The sequence below is a fragment of the Hippocampus guttulatus genome, chromosome 4 (assembly GCF_054856545.1).
Source record: "Hippocampus guttulatus isolate MCC_2025c chromosome 4, RoL_Hgut_1.0, whole genome shotgun sequence".
Taxonomy (NCBI): domain Eukaryota; kingdom Metazoa; phylum Chordata; class Actinopteri; order Syngnathiformes; family Syngnathidae; genus Hippocampus; species Hippocampus guttulatus.
In genome coordinates, this window is record NC_141264.1 from 9713192 (window position 1) to 9733076 (window position 19885).

Consider the following 19885-nt stretch of genomic DNA (forward strand, 5'->3'; position numbering starts at 1 on the left):
AATCAACCATTTACTCAATCAAACACATTCTTAAGTGACGACCGACTAAACATATAACCTTGTAAGTTGAGACCACATACATTTTTCATTGCGACAGACTTGAAAAAACAACATCATCACTAGATTGAATACTGAAATCTTGAGAATGGGTTGATGCAAAGGTGGCGTGTGGATTCCACGTCTGCCTCACAGTGGAAGGTTCTGGGTTTGAATGGCTGCATTTTCTGTGTGGAGTTTATATTTTGTTCCTATGCTAGTGTGGCTTTTCTCTGGTTACCCGGGTTTCTTCCCACATGCAAAAATGCATGTCAGTAGACAATCATTCGCATTAGTGTCAGTGTGAATGTTTGTCTTTTTCACAATCACAGTCAGCTTGGCCCATGTTACACATGACCTAGAACATGATGAACATCCAAGGTGTGGAAAAGACAGACATGAGCAACAGTTTACCACTGTAAGCTGGTCTCCAACAGTAATTGTCCTTGGTTCATATTCAGGCTACGCTACTATGAATGCCATTCGGTGTTTTGATCAGATTTTCCATTCACACTTTTGAAAGGCGAGCCAGCTATCCGGCTACAAAGCTTAATAGATAGCTGCTATCTGTCTATCGACCTATTTATCTGGATGGATGGATGAAGAAAAGCTGCATGTTGTTCACAGTGTGACTATTTAGACAGATTTATGCCACAATAAACCATTGTCCCTGTACCTTGTTACCATAGCTGTGCTATAGCAACGGTCTGTTGACCCATCCAGCTTCGAGCAGAGCCCTTGACACAAACTCAATCCGTTCCCTTTCCCACTCACGACAAACCTCTTCATTTGCCATCAGGGAGTGAGAAGACCGACTGTCTCCACAAACTCAATCCGTTCCCTTTCCCACTCACGACAAACCTCTTCATTTGCCATCAGGGAGTGAGAAGACCGACTGTCAATTCTCTACACTGCCATGTTGATTGCTCAAACATGCATGCAGGTTGATCTCTATTCCTGGACAAGCATTGAGGATGTTTTGTCGTCCGTGATTTTCCTGAAGCTTATTTTGGTTCCTCAGCAAAAATCATGGAAATGTGGCTCTCCACGACCCAACAAATGATTCATCTGTTGGAGTGTTTCAATGATTAATTGGCTTTACGGACATTCTTCACAGAAATGCTGCATGGATCATGGCATTTTGGCACTCTCATTTATACCCTTTAACCAGGATACATCCCAGCCTGTGACATATATAACATGTCATAAGCATGTCTGTGAGAACTACTGTATCTGAAAGGATCCTATGACAGGTTCATGTGCAATACCAAGATAAATCAAAACTATCATCATATTTTATCCATGACTGTTATCTTTCTGTGGTGGAGTCACAAAATAGAAAGTTAATCCTTTAGAGCAAGAATGGGCAAAGTACGGCCCGGGGGGCCACATCTGGCCAATTCACAGTTTCTGACTGGCCCTCACAGTGACCATGAAGTCCAAATTAAACCTAAAATATGCAGTGCTTTTGTTTTGAAAGATGTGCTTTTTAGTTTATGTCCTGATCTGTAGACTCAGTGACATCTTTGCTAGATGTAACCACTTTTCCAAAAAAGGGACTAGCAAAAATGACGACAGTTGTCCCAATTTGAGCAACATTCTCATGACCTGCATGGTGGAGGGAAGAGGGCCAACCAGATTTGGCCTGATAACAGTGTACACAAATCTACAATTTCATATAGTGTGCATCTTGAGTGTATGATAAGTCATTCAGGGGTCCTGACTGGGAACGGCTACTATGAGTTGGTGGTTGGCGCACAAAATTGTTGTAGTTTTTAAAGGGTAAAAGATCACTTATAATGTGTTTTAAAAATGTGTATTTCTTAATTTTAACGATAGATACAGTATCATGTATACACACCTAGCACTTGATTGCCATGAGACGCGATGTTTTTTTTCGAAATACATTAAAAGTAATATGGACAATGTTGAGATTAGCATGTTAGCGCTCATCCGGCGGTCCAGTTTTTTTATGCGGTACCTTTGAATAATTAACTACCCATCCTTGCTTTAGATCCTCTCAAAAGCTGAGAATACATACACTCTACGGTTATAGGAGTGATAGTTTTAGATTCCAACTTACCATGTGCTAGTTAATTCCCTGCACCAGAAAGTAAAATGGAATGAATTATGCTTACAGTCTACAACATAACTGAGAGCCACGACTTGATTGCTCAAACTATATATTTGAGGTGGTGATGGTCCTCTTAAATCCCGTATATGTCGGTAGTGTGCTTTTGAACAGCTGCTGAAGAAATTATGAAGAAATTGTGTGTGTCTGCATATCTGTCCATAAAACAGTGACAGGTGTGGAAATATTTTAATCAGCTGTTCACCTACTGCAGGGGCAATGTTGGGAAAATTGACCCACTCCAGTTGTATTTCAGCTGTATGAAATCACTGTGGGAATGGACCTTTTTTTAGTTGCTGGAAATTCATCCGATGTCCATCGGATCAAATGATCCGGCAATCATTTAAACTTATGATGATGTTTATCGTGAGAGTGTCTATGCAGATTCCATTGTACGGTGCGAAAGGGGTGGGACAAAGATTTCTGTACATGGAGCGGTTGCACAGGTTAAGAATGATTAATTCGTATAGCCAGCCTGTAATCAGGTGAAAGTGAGTGAAAGTGAGATATCGGGAAAGGGAGCATGTACAATTTCTCTCCTGTGTGGGTTTGTGTGTTTGTGTCTGTGTGTGTGTGGAGTATATTTTTTAGTCTCTCTGTGTGTGCCCTTTCCATCGTTCTTCTTTGTGTTGACAGAGCGACATCATTGGAAAAGCCCCTCGAAGTCATGTTGAGCTGATGTCTCTGCACTGTCTCCCAGTGGTGGACACTTGGACACTCCGCTGTTATCTCTTTTCTCACTTTCCACTCTGTCGCCCTCCCTTCTTTTCCTTTTATTGCTGTCCTTTTGTTTGTGTTAAGTAACCTCTCTACATCCATTTTACTCTTAGTATCTTTTTTTTTTTGTTTTTCCCATTCAGCCAGTGTCTTGCTTTCACTCCCACATCAGTCTTTGTTTGTTCAGTTTAAAGGCCAGTTGAAATTGACTCCCGCTGAAGTGCCCTTGCAGCTCTGTTTCACAGACGTATTTTTTTTTTTTTTTTTTTTTTTTTTTGGGGGGGGGGTGTCAAGTTTTTTTCTCTTTGTGATGGCTGTGTTTATTCCTGAAAGTGACGTGTGCCCTTTCTCTGATAAAGCTGACAGTCTCAGTCCTGGCCTTCCTAGATAACCACTTCATTTTCGTAAAATTCAGTGGTGCAGTGGTGTTCCATGAAATATAAACGTATATGACATGGAATTATACACACACAGACACACACACACACACACACACGCATACACAAACGTATGTATGTTCAAATTACTTACTTAGTTCCTGATTTACTAAGACTCCAATTAGCAGGCACTAAGTTGCGTGTACATGCACGCTTCCAGATTGGATGTGCTTTTTGTTAGTAAGCACATGATCTATTAAGATTGTGATTTTTTACAAAGATCCAAAATAGCGGATGCTAAATTGCATCTTAACTCCCACTAGCAGTTTGCACACGGTGCTGGCAACAGGTGTACGTGGACAAGACTGCCCTATTTAAAAGGGGATTTGGCTCTCGCGAAACACACTTCAAGTTTTCACCCTGGAAAATGTTGGAAAGTATCACATATGCAAATTGAAGTTTATATTGATGGAAATAAGGAAGGAATTGATAAGATTTTTACAATTCCAATTACCGTACATAAACGATTCAATTCTTGATCGATTCTCTTATCGATACTTTGAGGGCAGGGGAGACTAAACAAGTAGATTAGCATCCCATTTGTTTTTGTCTTAATTGTATCTGTAAACAAGCTACTAATACTGTAGAAATTTAGAAAATACAACCTTGATTATATTTTGGGCATTTTGACTATACTCATATACAGTATGATACAAAAATAACCAGTTCAGCCAGTGACAAATACAATCAACTGAAGTCCAACTGTGATCCGGGAACTCTCTCTTCGTTGCCTCGGTGAAAGCTAGCAGTTGCTGGAGTGAGTGCTGCCAGCCTCTGAGCCAGTCAGATTCTGTTTCCCGCAACGCAGCAATTGCACCAACATAGGTACCTGGAATATTGACAGGAAAGGACATGGTTATGTTGCCACTGCAGCTGATCAAAAGTGCGACCTTTGTGACGTTATCGCATACTACATGTGCATGTGCTTCTGAGTCAAAAGTGGTATTGCATGACTCCTTCTTGCAACTGCCTTTAGATCACTGAGAAGTTCCAAAATTGTATTGCTCAATAGACGATGTGTCGTGATAAATATTGTTCCTGGTGTTTCTTTTTTTAGGTTTTTTTTTCAAGAGCCTGTTTGAAAGACATAATCCTGAACGCTGGAGACGGCTTGCACGTTTTCATGAGCAATCATCTCTGTGCATAGTTTTGCACGTGCAAACCAGTAGTAAATCAGGCCTACTGTTATTCTGTCTTTCCAAAAGAGCTGTTTTCACTGAAGCCAGTGAGGTTGCACTAATATTGCATGATGCAAACTGCACAGCCATCTCATTCGATGACCAATGGTGAGTATTGTGTCAGGAGTTTCTGTCCAGAAAAGCGATCAATATAGCAGACATTAATGTAGACAAGAAGAGAATGTGCAAAAGTGTGAATTCATGTGAAGGAACCAAGTGACAATCATAGTGGAGAGAATGAAGCTGCCACCATCCACCACCCGCAAAAAAAAAAAAAAAAAAGAGAAGTGTAAAGAAATTGAGCTATAGCTTCCAGTGCCAAATAGAAATTCTCTTGTTTCTTGTTGTCATTGCGATGTAGTGGTGACTTGCCTGTCGCCGTCATCGCTGCTGTCGCTGCTGCATTGATTTAACCAGAAGACTTGCTCATATTAACCCACTCCCTGAGAGAGATGTCAACAAGCCCACCCATGGCTGCTGGACGATTACCAACACATCCTCTCATCCTAAATACCTCCAGCTGCACTCATCTCTTTCCCATCTTCTGTCAGCTTTATTACTTTTTACCAAGGGATGTCCCATGACTCAATCGGTCGGCTCTTATGGGCAATCAAATAATGATTTAGAGCAGGGGTCCCCAACCTTTTGTGACCCACGGACCGGTTTATGTCAGACAATATTTTCACGGACCGGCATTTAAGGATAAATACTACAAAATAATATGCTAAGAGCTGCATGAACACTGGGGTGTTTTCGAGATGAGGAGCGTCTAATCTGGCCGCGACACTCTGATCGCTACAGTCATGTTTAATGCCTTCCAGATACGATACGACGCAAATTCAAAGTGCATGAAAATGTCAACTCACCACAATGCTGAATCAGTGCGAGCGCCGAGCTTGATTTTCTGCAAGCGGGCGGTCCCATCTCGGGGTAATAGGAGACAATGACACCTGAAGTGTGTGCTTCATGTCGAGTCTACTTCGTCATTTTGTTTTAGTCGCCGTTGCTGCACAAAACCCCCGCCTCACACAGGTAGCATGTCGGAAAAAGCAACAGTGCTATTGTGGCGATCTCAGAGTGTTCAGCCATAACTTGAATCCAGAACACCGGCAGAGTTGTTGTCTCGAACGTAATTTAAGGCCGCCGTCATTTGTGATCTCCAGCAGTTTATTTTACTCATTTAGCAAGCTCCGGTGTTTTGTCTTTAGTGTAATCAGTCACGTGACGGAGAAGCGTGGTTTGACGTGTGTCAAGTGACACAGCCGGATGTAACGGAGAATCCGGTAATTTTTCAAAATAAAATACCTTTCCTATTCCAAAATAAATACGACGGAATTAATGTAAGTTCTTATTGTGCGGCCCAGTACCAAATGCCCCAAGGACCGGTACCGGTCCGTGGCCCGGCGGTTGGGGACCCCTGATTTAGAGCATATGATTGACTGTGAAGTATATAAAGACAAAAAAGGGCATTTTTTTTCACAGGATTAACACGATATTTTCATATTCTGCAGCCAAGTATTTACACAATTTGGCAAAATTGTTAGGTACCTAAAATTAAAAAAAGAACCCCCCCCCCACTCCGTCCAAATTGTCAATCAATTATCAAAACGTTTTTTTGGTAATAATTCTCTTGGGTCACAATTCAAAGCAATGCCAATCAAACGCCGGGCACTCATGAATCATTCAGTTGCAGATTCACACCAATGGACAATTTACAATAGATTACATGTATGCGTGCTTTTGGAATGTGAGAGGAAAGCATATTTCACAAAGAAAAGTCCGGAGCCGAGGTCCAATTCCAGAGTCTGTTTGTCGTTCATCTGCTAACCACAAGTCCCCCTTTGTGTTGTCCCAACGTTACTCTGTTCATGAATAATCAATGTCATCCTTTCATTTCACAAATATTTTAACATGATAAATATTGGCTCCTAATATAATTATGCTCAGGCATCTGCAAGTGAACGTGTACTTTCGTACTGTTAAGTCTTCAGCGAACAACGCATTTTAGTTGCACAGATTAATTAAATTTCATGTGGAACACCTGTACACACAATTTTGTGAGGTCTCGCACAGGGAGTGAATTATAATTTAATAAGGATAATGCGGGCGGCACGGTGGGCGATTGGTTAGCACATCCGCCTCACGCTGCAGAGGTCCGGGGTTCGATACCAGCCTCCGGCCTTCCTGTGTGGAGTTTGAATGTTCTCCTCATGCCTGCATGGGTTTTCTCCAGGTGATCCAGTTTCCTCTCACATTCCTAAAACATGCATGGCAGGATGATTGAACACTCTAAATTGTCACTTAGAGTGAGTGTCAGCACGGATGGTTGTTCGTTTATTTTTGCCCTGCGATTGGCTGGCAACCAGCGCCCAAGGACACATAATTAGCCACTGGGCTTATTCCAACAATAGCCAGGCTAGTGATGATTATAACATATGAAAATATTTGCAGAGATTTACATGTATAAAGTGTTGCCTTTTGATATTAGTTCTTACTCTCTAAAAGATTGGTGACCCCTGCCGCAGACAATGTTTTTGTGTCTTCCATTACCACAGCACGTTATTTATACAAACGATGTACAAAAAAACAAGGCAAGACTTGTATTTTAAAATATTGGGCATAAAAATGTGTACACATTTTATATGTCAAAGATTGCTCGACATAACTATTCAATGTCACATGACAAATAGTGTAAAGAATTGGATCTTATCAAATCAGATACGCTGTGGTTATAGCTTTCCTTTTTTTTTTTTAGATAAAGAGACATTACAGTTTTCTTTTCTTAATTCTTGCTACAGTGAGTAGCACCTTCGTTATCAAATTAAAGTTAATCAAGAAACGGAGATGAGTGAGCCATTGGGATAGCATCCAATATTCTCTCCCATCCTCAAACGTGTGTTTGGGAGCCACAAATTAGTTTACAAATGAAGTCTGTGAGCTGCCAGATAACAACTGAATAACATCCTGCCTGCGTCTTGATCTGTCATTCCAACTTGGATCAAGCTTCCTGCCTGCTCTTGATGTGCAGCGAGTCCGAATTTGAGTTCATTTCCAACACTAATCGGACATTGTCTGACTGGACTCTCCTGATGGAGCCATGTTTGATAATGAATGAATGTGTATCAACTCCCCTCAAACACTCTTAATTAAATAAGTTGGGGGTGAATTTTAGCTCATGTGATTCTGATGTGCACAAAAGACCCTGTGATGGTTTTTTTAAACTAGAAATTGTCGCTGTGTCGTGCACAGTACCAACAACACATGAGAAGGAGACATCCTTTGTTTCAAGGTTTTGTTCTCACTCATGCTGGCGAAAAGTCATAGCCTAGGAACCAGCCCTTAGTTACCTCTTGATTTGACTCCTTTCTCCCTGGAGGAGCATTCACATGAATACACATTTAGCATGCACGCACGCGCACACGCGCGCGCACACACACACACACACACACGCGCGTACACACACACACACGCACACACACGCGCACGCACACACACACACACACACACACACACACACACACACACGTCACTCACTCGTAGCCTTGTATCTAGGGCTGTCCTTCCTTTCTCTGTGTATAGTGTAGAGGAATGTGTGTGTGCGTGTGTGTGTGTGTGTATGTCCACGTGCGTATGCATGTGTTTGTCCCATCAGCTGCGGTGTCTGCAGTTGCCTGGTGTGGCTAATTAAAAGACGCCGGCTTGTATTATTCATGAGGCTGTAATTATACATTCCTTTTGCTGATCCCCAGTCAGTGGCATTAAAAATAGATCTGAGTACCTAGTCCTCCTCTGCCTGGCTTTCTCTCTGTGTTTTGACTCCGTCTCCCCTGTATCGTTGTTTATCGACGGTAACCAGTGAACCTCCCTCTCCTTGCAGCGGCCACATGGTCATGCAGTTCCTCTCTGCCCTCTCATCTCTCCATTATCTGTCGTCCTGTTCGCTCTGATTTTCCCGGTTTGGGATTTTCATGGTACATCCCTCTGACAGTGTCACTGTCGCTCGACTCTGGTCTGCGCCGACTATCACTTCAGGCCAGAATTCAGAGAGGAATATTTTGAATTTGCACCGACATCGAGGCAGTGAGATTTCAAGAGAAGCGATATCACTGACTGCGATCAAGATAATGGGTGAGATTGCATCCTTAAAAAGAGACAGGCGATATTTCTAAACACTTGACCACAAATTTGGAGATGAGCTTACATATTCCATTGAATACATGTTCACCAGGACCTACGATTGAGCGGCAACATTTCTGTAAATACGTGAATGATTAAATAAATACAAGACTGACTATTGCGATTAACACAGCGGTGAAACTTGAATGTCTGGTACGAGTCCAGGCAGCAATCACCGCATACTCTTTGCGGTCACCGAAGGTTTACAACTGCTGAGCTGAGCACAACAAAGCTTGATGCTAATACGAGTTCTCTGCCGGTAACGACATTCGCTCCCATAACAAGCCACGACTTTAGGTTGTGTGTGAAATAATGACTTGCAGTTCGATTCCTTGTCTATATTCCCAATTCTTTGGGCATTGCTGGTCAAAGATAAATTATAAAGTTAAAGGTATTCACCCACGCATTGTCTAAAATACTTTCCAGATAACGTGATGACATTGTAATGATAGTAACATTTATATGAATGATTGTGATACTGTTGTTAATACTCTCTATATGTCAAAGGTAATAAAATGTGAAATGTAGAGGTGGCCACGACATTGATGGAATCCGGCATTAAACGTCTTGATAACCTCATCGATCACATACTTTTTCTCGAATATCATGCTGATAATGATTGGCCACCGATTGATCAGAGCATCCCTAATTGTGTTTAATCATCATTAATAGTGTAGTGGTTACGCAACTGAATTTTGTGCAGGTAATGTAGCTTAATTCCCCACGATGACAGTGTGAATGGTTGTCTGTCTTTTTATGTGCCCTGTCATTGGTGACCTAAACATGAAAAACCAAGTGGTTTAGATGATGGATGTGCTCCACGGCTTTTTTTGTGTCCCTACCCATGGTTAAACGTCAACATATGTCACAGTCATTGGCAAAAAAAAATAAAAAATATTTGTGCCAATGGACTTTTTCTCACCTCCGCAAGTGCAAAACTTTTCTTTTTTAAACATGCTGCGTGGAGATTTTTTTTGAAAGCACAGGGCTCATTTTTACAACGACAGATATCCTAACCATTGTTGAGTAAGATATTGAATTATTCTAATTATTAATTTTAAAATTAATTTTTTATTTCACTATCGGTAGTCAAATATGTTAAAATGACTCACCCCATCTGTGATTCAGGGAAGGTTGCATGACACCGCAGATTTATAGCATAGCAGACACACTCCTTTTTTTTCTTTTTTTTATGGATTCTGCACAAGTGTTCCGTCAAAAGCACAGTATTCTGATTGAATGACTTTTATTGAATTTATTTCCTCCAGAATAAAAAAAAAACACACACTCTCCTCCAAAGTGTAATGTATTTAGAGGGAGCTGTGCCCAAGGTACACTGGCGACGACACGCCAGCTACCGAAGGTATTTTCATATTTGAACGATGCTATATTTTCCAAATGGCTTTCTCCGACATTCACAAGTCTCAGTAAAACTCCATTATTTATTGCCAGCCTCCAGGTTATGCATGATGGGTGTGTCAGAAGTCTGGATGGGAAAATGCGCGAAGATGAAAGGTGCCATGCAGCCATGCGTTGTCTCATGAGTTTACCCTCAGCGATATTTCCTTAACTCCGAGAGACTTCCGTGCACACATACAGTAAGTTTTTAAGGAAATATTTGTTCCAGTATTTGCATGTTGGTGAGGAAGAGGTGATAGGAAGATTCTGCCAATCAAAGAGCTTGTAGGCTTCCTGCATCATTCATTCACAGTTCTTTGACCATACAGTGCATTTAATCATTTTATCCTTGTTTTTGAATATTAAAAAAAACAAAAAATAGACGTGCCTTGAAGCCACACTGACACTGTGCCTCCTCAGCTTTTACCACATATTCTTGTGTTTGTTTGACTTGTGTGTGTTCATTCCTATCATATACTTCTAAATGCTGAGTTCCAAAATTCAATCTGTAGGTGTACTTTAATTGCCATGAAAAATGGCAGGAAAACAATTCCAAAGTATTTGTCACGATTCCCTCGTTATGTGCAGGAAATTAATTATAAGACAGTATTTTAAAAAAATATATATATTTTAATTTATGCAGGCCAAGTAAACAGTTTCTCTTTGCATGCGTCAGTGTGCCTCCAGCACTCCACAGCCAAGTTGCTCTTCCCGCTTTTGAAGCTGTTTTGTCGGTCTGGGCCGCAGTTGCTCCTGATGTTTTTGCTTCGCCTAGTAGGCTTCTGAGGTTTACAAGGAGTCCAACAGGCTAGGCTGTCATCATTCATGGCTGCACATAGGAGAAGGGGGAGAGTTAAATGGATCCTTTGGCACCTTTGAGAAATATTGCTGGAATTTTGCAAGATGTACTCAACAGAAGATCCCTTTTTGCTTGGAAACTTTTTTTTTAGCTGTTGTCTCTTGCCATTCTATCGATTAAAATGTCGAATCGTATGAGTGTGCTGATTGGGATCACTGATGATGAGAAACAAGTGAACCAGCCCGAGGAACGACACAAGATAGGGGGGAACAAACATGTGCCATAATTTCAATGGATAACGAAGCAGTTAAGTCCATCCATCCATTTTCCGAACCGCTTAATCCTCACTAGGGTCGCGGGGGGTGCTGGAGCCTATCCCAGCTGTCTTCGGGCAGTAGGCGGGGGACACCCTGAATCGGTTGCCAGCCAATCGCAGGGCACACATAGACAAACAACCATCCACGCTCACATTCACACCTAGGGACAATTTTAGAGAGTTCAATCAGCCCGCCATGCATGTTTTTGGAATGTGGGAGGAAACCGGAGTACCCGGAGAAAACCCACGCAGGCCCGGGGAGAACATGCAAACTCCACACAGGGAGGCCGGAGCTGGAATTGAACCCGGTACTCTGCACTGTGAAGTCGATGTGCTAACCACTGGACTACCGGGCCGCCCCTTAAGCAGTTAAGTCAATCAAACCAAAAAAACAACCAAAAAAAAACACCTAGTCAGTCACAAACAAACATAACAAAAAACTCACCGCAACAGCATCCTACTGAAGCTTTTGCTTTCAAGGGTAAAATTCCACTCGATCAAACTGTCTTTGTATGTTTTTGAAACAATCAGCTTTCTGTGAGAAGTGGTTGAACAAATTTAACCCCAACAAAGAAGAATCTATAATCATGTCAGCAACTGCCAAACAAACCTCTAGTTCAGGTAATTTTACTGCTCGAGATGCAAAGTGTAATAGCGTAAACAGGATCAGCGGGTGCCTGCAGGATCTCCACGTTGTACAGTTCGTCCCATCTGATTTGAGGCAATTAAAATATTGAACAAACCGGGACAAACCTCTCGTCATTAGGCCACAATGCCAGTGCACCATGGACCCGCAAATGGCATCTTTACATCTCTACATACATATACTGGGCCACATCACTTACAGGTAAATGGAAGTCTGTCATGGAACCTGGATTGAAATATCACTGATAGAAACAGAGGGATGGAGTAAGTGGTGAAAGATGTTGCTTCTCTTATGTAGTTAACTCATTCAGTACCAGCCAATTCTGGACCAAGTCTGAAAAGACGTTTAAAGAGACCTCGACGAAGCAGCTATGACCTGTACACGCATACACATACACAACTGGACAACCACACGCGCATACACATCCTTGTTATCACCGTCTTCATCGCTCCGATTCTTTTTCCCCCGTGACGTGGTTCGATGATGCGGAGCGCAACGGAGACCGTGCGGCTGGTCATCGTCAGCCGCGTCGCGGTTACCCTGCCCCCCCCCTCCCCCCCCTTCCCATTCATCCCCCCCCTTATACATGTTATGTCTTGTGACTTGTTGTAACTGTCTAATGCTTATTCATGTGCTAGGGTCTTTTTTATCCTGGACTTAAATTATCCTCGGAAGAGGATAGTTCGAGCGTGGGTTTTTTTCCCTCTGCCTACCCAGCGTTTTTCCTTTCTGAATTCTGATTGTAATTTCCCCATTGCGGGACAAATAAAGGATATCTTATCTTATCTTAAAAACGTCTTTGGGAGTGAATGAGTTAATGAAAACTGTTTAAATCACTGAAATACTTGGGCCGTAGGGTAACTTCCTGTGTGACTGGTAATCGGTGTCATGTACAATATGTACAGTCGAGCTGACAGGCACATGGGGATGTTGTGGTTAATGATTGGGCTTAACTCCTGTCTCTCGCCCTGAAGTATGGGATTCTCATGGCCTACTCTGACGGCTTTCAATCCGGTCCAAAAAAGCTGAAGTAATAAGCCCAGTTTGCACATTTTGTTTCCTTTCAAACTATGATCCCAGGGCAGAGCTGTAGACCTCACGTCAAGTATTTGGGGTTAGAGCGCGGCAGTAACGAGCGGCTCACAGATCTGTGTCTAAGGGCATTGAGCTTCTCTGAGCCAGCGCCGCTTGGGGAGAGAAAGCTAAGCCAGCATAAGCTACTACCATCTGCCAGCATTGGCTTAGGGCTTCTCAAAGATCAGGATTCAAAGCAGGAGAGGTGTGCAAGTGGAGCTTTTTCATTTGGCCCGCTCCTCTCCGTAGCAGATGATCATTAAACTGTCAGATAATGGTCCTAAAAAGCACACAAAGCATTTTGCGGTGACTCACTGTGTACGCATGTGTTTGTCTGTGGAGATCATAATAAACATCTCACAGTTTAAAAGTATAAAAGGGATTTTATTTTATTTTTTGTGGTCATTTTTCTGCTGTGCATCACCTCTTCGTGCAATCAATGGCTGGACTCCTCCACTCCTACCTGGACGTTCAATAACAAATCGACCACTCTCTTATTCATTCATTCAGAAAGCTGTAAAGGGAATAGCATTCACAAATTCACTCAGTGACGAAGAAAGCTCTCTTGGGTTTTCCTTCCTATTCTTAACTGTATATTAGAAGACAAGAACGGAAGCAAAACAACTCCCACAGCAATCTATCAAGATTCAAACAGAATGCAATTTTCAGGTCACAAGTATGTCAATCCAATGTGAGTAGCTTTAAGGAGCCTTTTTCTGCTGAAATTCCGGCAGTGCAGTGATTGAATGTGGCTCAGTAGCATCTTTTTCCTTATCCACAAAGTTATGTGTTGCTCAGTGAGCTGTGGATCCAAGCGCTCCTTCTTGCTGACTCCGAACAGCTCCTCCACACACACACCATTCATCATAGAGGCACACGGAAAGGAAGGAGTGCAGTGCTGGGATGAAGATAGGGTTCAGTCGATGGTGGCCTCTCCAGCCCACAAGTCCCCGGCTGGTGCCATTATTCTGACTTTGTGCATGAAGCCAAGGGCTTTTGATTCTATTGATTTGGGAGGAGCATGGAGGAAAGAAGAGATTGATGCACTGGCTGATTCAGTGGAGTTGCAAACCCAGGTCAGCCCCTCTGTGTATTGTTTCTATGTTGTAAATAAAGCTATGTAAGCGTAGTATCTGACAGTGCCTGTCTGCGTGAGTGTGTGTCCCCCCCCCGGCTGCGTTTATACCAAACTGCGACGTTCAAGCACAACAGGAATAAGTGGGGTTTTTTTCCCGTCCCCAGAGAGAATTCAGACACCGCTATGCCAACACTTTAACAATACAAAGAAACCACTAAAACAACAGGGTGCACCCATGCATGTGCAAATAGGCACGTTAGATTCGAGCATTTTTCTTTGAAGAACAATGAAAAGACAACAACAAAAGACCAAATTAAAGTGAAAATAATGACGTATTCTCTGCCAGAAAGGTGCCATTGACAGCAATGGTTGGCAACAAATAGATTATTTGCAGAATATAAAGTCGGCCCGGTGGTCCAGTGCTTAGCGCGACGACCTCACAGTGCAGCGGTCGTGGTTTCGATCTCAGCTTCGGCCTTCCTGTGTGGAGTGTGCATGTTCTCCCAGGCATCCCGGTTTCCTCCCACATTCCAAAAACATGCATGGCAGGCTGATTGAACACTCTAAGTCAGTGGTTCTTAACCTTGTTACATGTACCGAACCCAAACCGTTCATATGCACATTCACCGAACCCTTCATTAGTGAAAAATAAAAATATGACTTTCTATAAATTCAAGACATAAAAAATGCATTTATTAAAAACAGAAAAAAAGTAGATCAAATTTCAAGAAAAAGTTTTTAAAATTTTACGACATACTATCACGACAGTCACACGTTGACTACTGGGCGAACTAAATTTCCCGCAGCACTGATTGGACAAGCAATGTCATGTGATCATCTGCAGCCAGTGATGGCCAAGCGGGCATGTCATAACTAATTGACATGTTGAGTCGGATATGTCTTAACCTCCATGGCAGAGGCTCTGTCGAACCCCTGAGACGATTCACCGAACCCCGAGGGTTCGATTGAACTTGAGTTAAGAACCACTGCTCTAAATCGTCCCTAGGTATGAATGTGAGTGTGGATGGTTGTTTGGCCCTGTGATTGGCTGGCAACCGGTTCAGGGAGTGCCCCGCCTACTGCCCGAAGACGGGTGGGATAGGCTGCAGCACCCCCCGCGACCCTTGTGATGATAAAGTGGATCAGAAAATGGATGGATGGATGGATACTATTATTAATATGAATAAGATACCTTTTCAAACCACTTAAAGACATTGGTCTCATTAGTGTTCATCTGCTTTTTCTTAAACTTGTTTTTCAGTGACAATATCAATTCTAATTAGGGATGTACCACAAATTTCTGGCCAAAAGACTTTTGTCACGTAAACTGGATGTTGTGGTGACACAAGGAAAAACCTTTGAAGCAAGCAGTCTTGGCTGGATAGCCCCTTTCTTAAGCTCAGTCTCTGTCTGGTAATCATGGACTGGGACATCACGGGTCACTGCCTTGGGGCTCAGTGTAAGTTTAGACCTAGAAGAAAATGAGTGGGGATTTTTAGGGGACAAAAATTTGGCCACTGGTAGCGGTGCGCCACGCTGCTGTGGCCACCCATGGTGCACCTTGGTCAGCCACTTGGAAGGAACCAGAGAGAAAGCAGAAAGAGCAGAAAACTATCCAGCGGAGGAATTTATTGATGAATTTTTAGGTTTTTAAGATATTTCTTTCAGTGTTTCCATTATCAGCTTCTTCCTCATTTTTAGTTTTCCGTTTCAGCCAAGAATTTCTATTTGGGCGCATCTCCAATTGTCATTTTACTATTTGTACGAGCTATAGTGTTTCAAAGAAAGCAAGCCACCAGGAGAAATTTAACATGCAGAGATACTCTGGTACTGACTCTTTGTCTTTGTTTCATACAGAACTTACTTTAAACAAGAACGCACAGTGAGACATCTTTTAAATGAAAGAAATGTATGAAGTGTAAACACACTCCAAAGAGAGCCAAGTGTGTATTCCACGTGTCTTCTGGGTATTTGGGGCAGGAGACCAAGCAGTGAAAGCCCAGACTTCCCTCTCTCTGGCCACTTTGTCCAGCTCTTCTTATTCGTAGGCATTCCTGCAGGCCTCTTCCCAAACATGTCACCAGGGGGGCCTCGGTGGTGGGGGCATCCTCACCAGATGCCCGAGACAGCTCATCTGACTTCTCTTGATGATGGATGATGGAGCTTCGCACCCTTTCTTTAAGGGAGAGCACAGACACCCTGCAGAGGGAACTCACTTCAGTTTCTCTGATCTTCTTCTTACAGTCACTAGCCACAACTCGTGACCAGTGGGTTGGAGCGGTTAATCTAGACTCTAGATTCTAGAGCTTTCCCTCTCGGCCCAGCTCCTTCTTCACCATGACAGACAGACGCAGAATCCGCATCACTGCTGATGCTACAGCCATCCTCATGATGATATTTGCTCCATTCCATCCCTGAGCAAGGCAGCAAACACATCTCAGCTGATGGATGGAGCCATCGTTTGAGCATCTCATCACTCTGACATTTCTGCTTGCATCCCTGTGCGTGTGCGGTCTTTCTTTTCAGTGTATTGTCCAATTACCGGTAATATAGGCCTGGACATACATGAAATCCCGCTTTGACCTCACACAACAGCTCATCCGTTTAGCCCCAGTGTTTGCACTTGAGCTTCAGATCGGCAGGGTCACTGCATTTGCCCACCACTCCGCTCCCACTGTCGGAGTTATTGATTTAAGAACATGGATGCCAGATGGTATGAAATTGTCATGTCCTGCAAAACCACACATTTATAGTTATTGAATTTCATGTTAAAATGTGACGGAATCCCATGGGCAGTTCCTTCAGCCAGAGAGTGATACACCTGCTCTGCAAGAAGGAGAGGTACCGCCACTCGTCCCTGCCGACTGCTGTCAGGCTACTGAAGAGAAGCACCTGAAAAACCTGAACTCACCCCCACTCACCCATTTTAAATAGCACAGCCACCTTATGTAGCAAATATGCAGTTGCATACCTATATATGCTTATATCTTATATTTTATATTTTATTTTGCATTCTGTACTGTGTACAGTTCATTTTTTAAATGTATTTTGTGCATGCGAATACTTCATGTTTTTCTCCTTTCTTCCCTCCAAATGTTGCTGCTGTAAAGTGTGAGTTTCTCCATTGTGAGACAAAAAAAGGTTTCCTAATCTTATTTTATCTTAACTTATCACTTCTATTGATCCATTTTTGTTATGCTGTTCAAATGAGTTTATTTGGAAGATACAAACAGGATGGATTTGAAATCATAATGGCTTTTCTTCGCAGACTTTTCTCACAAAAGCAAACATTAGACTTCAGAAGATGGATATTGCGGCAATAATCCTGTTGACACCATATGTTTTCAGGAGGATATTTAGTCTTGAAGTATTTATCATGACTCATGAGCATCTTTGGCGTCGATTAGCATATGATAATCCTCACAGGGCTAATGGTTTTGACTGCTGTTACACATCTTGATCAAGTGCCTTCTGCTCTCACCCGAATCTTCAACATTTTTTATGAGATCCTCATCTCTTCTCTCCATTCCTCCTCTCCTTGCAGCTTCATCTCCACCCTTGTGAGCCCTTGACTAATAAGCCAGGGCCTCCCTACTATACAATGTGCGTCATTATTCCACAGTTAATGTGCTTTCGAAGACAATCAATAGCTTCAAGCATTTCACCTTCATCCAGAGGATCTTTTGAATATACTGTACTTAATATTTTCTCTTTCGTACACTCTGCCTCATTTTTCTTTTTGTCTTGTTTAAATTTGAGGGAATTCAAATTTAAAACTCTTTGGCTATCAGGTTATTTAGCTGTGTAAATGGCCAACATCACCTGGAAATATCATGGCAAGATTGAGCCAAAAGAAACAACAGTTACAAGAAAACACTGTGCTTGGCTGACAACCAGTCCAGAGGCGACCCTGCCTCCCACCCAAATTCAGCTAGGATCGGCTCAGGCTCACCCGCAACCTCAATGAAGACAAGTGATCGAGAAAATGTGTGGATTGGGTCAAGAATTTTTATTTTTTATTATGATTTTTTTACCTTTAATGTTGATTCATGCACAAATCAAGTCAATGTTGGTGGAGTGGTTCATTTCCCTGGGTGGGTGCAGTTCCACTCAGTGACATTCTTATACACACGCATGTGATTGTTTTTCAGTCTCTATGTGTTACTTGGGTTTGACTGGCCACCAGTCCAGGGTGTCATCCCCACCTGGATGGATGGACAGTTTCAGACGTTATCATTGTTACACTTGAAAAGGGCTGCATAATATATCAAAAAATATGTCATTGCACAAAGGCATGCAATAAGTTTCATATGCAACTGTATGCTTCTATTGGAATTTGACCAACACAAACCCAAATGCCGATCGCCATCCAATAGGAAAACACAATCTAGGGGTATTACAATTATTAGAGCGAACAGAACGTTGGGCTTTCTTTTTTTGCCACAGGAAAAAAAATCTTTCAAATGTATTATTTCAGAACATGTTCAGTATTGCAATAATATTGATATTGCTATATTCAACATCTATATCGCATATCTTGCATTTCCAAAATTGTGCAGCCCTACACTTCAGTGATCGTTAACATATCCATACATTTCGTGCTACATTTGACTTAGTTGACAGTAAAAAATGCATGTAAAATTAATTTTCAACGGAAAGATGGATGGATTGATGAATGGCTGTTCAGGGTTTCTTGTGTCCGACGAATGCACAGAAATAATGCGGCTCCAATGTAACTGTACAGTCCTTTACTTATCCATACCTGTTCTCCACTTTGCCTGTGACTGATGGTGTGACTGAAAATATCAGGAGGCATTTATTAAGGCAGAGCCAACAGCCTTGAATTTTCACTGTGCAGTGAATCACAAGTTTAGTTTATGGTAGTTTGCAATGCCACATCAATGGGGGTGCCAGTGTGGAATTGCTTTGGAACACCTGCTGAGAATATTTCAAGTGAAGCTTTTTTTCTGTTGCGTGATTTCAGAAATGTATTCTTCTGTCGTTGTCATGTCTTTTCATGCATGCACGTACGCCGGTTTGATTTCAGACTCATTGGCTGGCTCTGTGTGTGTCTGTTGACTCTCCAGTTACGTGTGTTGTGGCTAACACAACACAACTACATTGCAGCTGTTTAGCACATCGAAGAAATCAATAACCCAAATAGCCCAATCTCTTACTGTTTTTATGATTCACATAAACCCTGGAGAGCAATTCAAGGAAGTGTCACTACACGAATGCAGTCAATAACGGGGGGTGGGGTGGGGGCTTAAAGTCACAAGCCATTTTACATCAGTGTGGTCAGTAAACAATGTCTTCTCAGTTCACATATCACGATACATCGCATTAAATTCAGCAACCACAGGCCCATTAAAATCTCAGCGGAAACCTACAGGTACTTTATTTTTATTGCCTACACCACCCCGCTGTCGTGAGTGTCAACCTTTCATTTGGCACCTGGCCCTTCAATTGGGATTTATCGGACTTAATCCACCTGGTAAATATACAACCCCTCAATACGATACATAAATGTGGTCTAAAAGCACATAACTGTGCAACATACAGGATCCGGAGCAATTAAGAAATGTTGTGTATGTTTCTAATTACATGACAAAAATATACCATCATAATGAAATACATTTTGTCACATCAGGTGCTGATCTTTTTTTTTTTTTAATGCATCGACATGTGCAGATCGCTACAGATGGGTTTTGCGAGTCAAAGTTGGCGGTGACACAAGTTTTGCTTTGACAAACCAATTAGAAGATGGAAAAACGCTGATGTCATTGAAGCTCGGCTTGGAGACCTAGTAAGGATGAAATGTCAACGTGATTGGTGAAAGCAACTGCCCGTTTGCTCATCAAGTTTAAGTTGTATCAGCCAGAACTAGTGCTGAAATATG

At 42.2% G+C, this 19885-nt stretch overlaps 1 protein-coding gene across 7 annotated transcripts in view; it reads left to right on the forward strand.

Moving 5' to 3' along the window:
* The window catches only part of brsk2a (BR serine/threonine kinase 2a), a 174840-nt gene that overhangs the window by 83944 nt on the left and 71011 nt on the right, over nt 1-19885 (forward strand). The window lies entirely within an intron of this gene.